Source organism: Wasmannia auropunctata, unplaced genomic scaffold, assembly GCF_000956235.1.
Source record: "Wasmannia auropunctata unplaced genomic scaffold, wasmannia.A_1.0 LD336103.1, whole genome shotgun sequence".
NCBI lineage: Eukaryota > Metazoa > Arthropoda > Insecta > Hymenoptera > Formicidae > Wasmannia > Wasmannia auropunctata.
In genome coordinates this window covers 116,947-121,759 of record NW_012026787.1, presented here as the reverse complement: position 1 = coordinate 121,759, position 4,813 = coordinate 116,947, and the positions used below count along the sequence as shown (strand labels likewise).

Genomic DNA, 4,813 nt, shown 5'->3' with positions numbered 1-4,813 from the left:
AATTATAATATAATTATAATACAACAAAATATAATTACATAATATAATTATAATACGACAAAATACTTGATAATAATTATAGATTAGGTATTTACTGTACAGCAGACTGTAATAAAAAAAACGCAAGCGAAAAGTTGAAATCGTCGGAATAAATGATAAAATTGTTTGGAGAGTTAAACATTGTAAAGTCGATTTTATAAAGTATTGACTTTCAATACAAAACAGCGACAGCGAACAACATACTAGCAGTATGGTTGAGATATTTTGTAAGTAGGAAAACTGAAAGTATATAAAAAATATTTTTTCAGATTTTTCGACTCTCTCCCCGATTGTTAAAAAAATTATTGAAAAGTTTATTGTTAAATAAACAATGGAAAACAAAACATTTTTGGAATTTTCATTTTTTTCTCGTAAACTAGAACATTGTTCGCGTATTTTAACAAAAAAAGCAGTTAGCTAGCATTATTAGTAATAGAGCTATGAATGTTTGAAAAATAAAGTAGTCTAATTTTTAATTGTTTATATCTCGATTAATTTTGCAGTAAGAAAAAAATTCTTTGGCACAAAATTCTATCTCCCAAAGTACTACCTTTGTGCAAAATTAAAAAAAATTCTGAGAGATGACTGATCCGCTTCACGTGGAATAGCCCATATATATGTTTTTAGATTTAATATCTATAATATAATATCTCTTAATAACAAATACAAGTAACTGAAATGTTTCTAAAATTCTAATTTATTGCTAAAGACACATTGACAGGATATTATATTTTCTAATTTTTTTAAATTTTTCAATTATTTTAATTTATTTCTTTATTCGTTTTATTTATTTTAATTTATTGTAATTTTCAGATAAAGAGAAAAATACTAAAAGAATGAAAAAGAGAGACATTCTTAATATTTTTAAGATTCTACTCCTAAATTAGAAAAATGTCGAAGATTCAATAAGACTTTTATTTTTTTATAATCTTAAATTAAATTTTTTATGTATTCACTCAGGATTTCTGTAAACTCCTGTTTAATAGTCGAAGACTTGATAAGACTTTTATTTTTTTATAATCTTGAATTAAAATTTTCATGTATTCTCTTACTTTCTTCAGGATCTTTGTAAACTCCTATTTAATATCATTGACCATTTCGAGTGTAGTTTTCTTGGCGTCCTCTTTAAAATATTTTCGCACGTACATCGACCCGACGCTAAGATCCAGTCTGTCGGAAAGAATGTCCATGCGTTCTCTCCATCTTGGCTCTCTTATCTTTCTTACCATTCATCTCCATTATGTACTTCAGCTGCCTCTTTCGGATGTCATCCGTTAGATATTTGATCGTTGAAGCAGTCGCTCTCCAGAACGCGTAGTTTGCCTGCACCATCTTCGGTGTCGTGCTAATCAGCTCTTTGAAATCCTTCAGATATCTTGAGTCAAGCACCATAACTATATCGTTCTGATTTAATTGTGCTTGCGGTGCCAGGGTGGTGTTAATGTATTCCTCCCACGGTATGCTATAGGATAGTCAGCGGACAGCTCATTCACAGTCATGAAATTATTAAATCATTCCTCGTTGGACACGGAACTCTGCGTACATGTTTATCCAGTGATCTATTAATGTTAACCTCACTCGATCGATGATTTAGAAAATAATTTTAGCGAAACTGTAGATTATTTCGTGATTAATAGTTTAATAAGGATGACTTACATTCGCGAGCTTAATTTCAAATTCAAGTGATTCTTTTAATTCATTGAGGGCTTGCTTTCGATTAGCTCCAAGAATTACAGCGATGTCTACCATGTACTTGTAATATGCCTGAACGATTTCATCGTTGAAACCTTTCGACAGATATTCGCGTGAAAGACCGAGCGATGCTTAATCGAGCTATAAAGAATTATTAATTTTTATTTATCGTACTGCTTGGAAAAAAATTCCATATTCGGCTCAGAAAAAAATTATTATTTTATATTGTATATCACTTCAATTATAAATTCACTTTCCATATGATTTATTTATAAATTATGATCTTTGTTCCGAGTTTATTCCGGTATTTTAGTATAATTTACGTGCCCCTTTAGTAGCAATTTGTTGCAAAACTGCAGCTGTAAATCTGAAGAAGCAGATCATAACTTCCTCTTGGCAGAATATGTTAAGAATCTGCTTCAAGAATTATAGCATTCTTTCTGTAGCAAATATTTGCAAATAGTTTATTTGCATGCACAATGCATGAATCTTGAAGCAGATTGTTGAATTCTGCTGCAATTAATTGCACGCAAATGTTGCTCTGCAGAAAATAGCAGAAAAAGCTACTAGGGTGCTTACGTAGATCAAACGTGTTGAATAATTCCCCTTCAAACCCTTAAAAACTCTTATTGTTAAATCAATAAAGTAATCAATGGAATGGCCAAATCTGCGGAATCTATATAGACTTTCCAAGTAAAGCTGTTCTCGTTCCATCCTTTACCATCCAAAACGGGCCAGCCACTGAGTTCCTTTAGGTTGTTCAATAATGTATCAAGCCTCTTTGCTCGATAGCGGCTGAAAGAAATAACATTCAAAAATTAAATAAAAAAGTAAAAGACTTTTTTGATTTTTTGTTTCTTTTCATTCCCTTTTTGATTGGTACTACAAAATGCTTTAAAAATAAGAACTTATGCAAAATAATTACGATACAGTTATTCTTCTAATACGTTATGCGTTACAACTATAAGTAATACTTTTTTTCGAAAGAAATATAGTAAGATCGAAAGCTTCATATAATTTCGTTAAAATATCAAATGGAATTTTCAACTTAATGTTTATATGGTGCTATGCTTTCGTTGGATTCATTAAGTAAGTCTACTGCATTTCCGAGTTTGTTGACTTATACGAAAAATTTCATGTCGCAATTGTTTACTTTTATTCATGCAAGATTGGTAGAAGTCTTTGGCAAGTTTAAATGGTCTCAACTCGTTTGATGGACTGTCCTGCTCGAGACTGAGTCGTAGTTGTTTCTCAATATTATCAGATATAATAGAGAACATATCCACCCAATCTTTGTTGTGAGGAATAAAAGTGGATTCGATGAAGCCACCGCAGGCGAATTTGTAAAAATTATCACAGGGCTCCACATTAGGATTCATGTTTTTTATTACTTGAGAGGCTGTGTGATATATACGTTGGGCAGATTAATACAATTCAATATCTCGAGACAAAATAGTGATTTTTTAGTTCAAGTGGATTTATAATATTAATTTATCTCTTATAAACCATCAAAATTTATATTTTAATAAGTAAATATTTATATGTAAAATATCTTTGGTAAGAAAATAAGTAAGAAATACATTGTCACGCGCTCCCGTGAGTTAGATATCTCGTGCGAGCGCGGATCAAAACGAAAGGAAAAGTGAAATCGCGTAGGATTTCGGGAGGGAGGATGGTAGCCCTCCGGATTTCGTCCCTCCGGCGACCGACAAGGGGCAGCGACACGAAAATTGGGCGCCAGACGTGCTCGGCGGCACGTCACTCGCAAAACGCGAATTTTCAGCAATAGCGCGATAGCAAAAGTGATTACCCACGACGCTAACCGAGATTCACAACCGGACGCTGCTCCCCGAGGTCGATCGCGCGAGGGCCGGCCGGCTCTACCTAACGGTAGAGGGGCAGGGCGGAACTAAGGGCGGACGGGCGGCGGGATGGCGCTGGCCGGGCGAAAGAATTCAGACACAGTATGTAGAATTATAATAATGCTACCGTTTATTCCCCGCGTGGCAGAGCGGTAAAAAGCAGTAGCCAAAGAAATAATACAGTGCGAGGATAACAAAAGAAAAGAATGAAAACGAAAAATAATTTGATAATTTCAAGGCCGATACCTCAGCGGCGCGATAATCCTTGACGCGACAAAAGAAAAGAAATCGTTCTTGAGCAGTGATCAATTCGGACAGTAATCAATAACGTAACTACCGTCGGCATCGGCGCGATAGTACAAAAAGAAACGTGGCTCAGTACGACGCAAGTACCGAGGTCTAACGACGACCGACAATTTTAATCGCGAATCCACGCGTCAGACACAAAGGCGAAAACGAAAGACAAGTACAAAATCATTTATGCCGAACGTAACGAAATAGCGCGCGACGACACTAAATAATACGACGAGGAGTACTCGCGGTTCGAGTACTCGCGCTCTTACTCTAACGCTCGCACACTGGTGTGCGAGGGCTTTGCGGCTCACTCCCGGCGACGATCCCCGGGTGGCTCGACTTACGATTCGCGGCACTCCCGATAGCTCACGGCACAATTCGCTGAGAATCCTCGCGCTTGAGGACGGACGCCGATACACCAAATCAAAGAAAAGTCACCAAATACGCGTCGCCAAAGGGGCGCACGCGACGAAAACCTAACACGAAAATGGCGTTACCGTCCGCAGAGCGCGAGCAAGATTCTCGATTCGCCCGTGGCTTTACATGTGATAAAGAGGGTCACCTCACCGGCACGATCTCCTTCTCGTCCTCGCCAAGTTCCTCCGAGCCGGCAGCAACTCGTCCTTCTCTCTCTATCTCTAAGGCGCTCGCTCGCTAAATCGGCCGCACGCTCGCCGTGGTTGTTCGCACGCAAAAGCGACGTCGATCCCGATCGATCTCGGATCGATGCCTGCACCCCCAGCCCGGGGGTGCGCAACACAGTGGCGCAGTCGGCCGCGACCAATCACGGCGCCGCGGGGGTCCTGCCGTGGCACGGGCGTAATTAGGTGACTTGACGTGTGGGCGCCTCGCGCCCTCGCGAGGGCGCCCTATTTCCGGGATGTGGCGGCGTGGCTTCAGATGGGCTTGTCCTTGGCCCTTGTATC

At 38.3% G+C, this 4,813-nt stretch overlaps 1 pseudogene; it reads right to left on the bottom strand.

Moving 5' to 3' along the window:
* Positions 1-995: 995 nt before the first annotated feature.
* LOC105457753 overlaps positions 996-4,813 on the bottom strand; it is a 5,494-nt pseudogene continuing 1,676 nt past the window's right edge.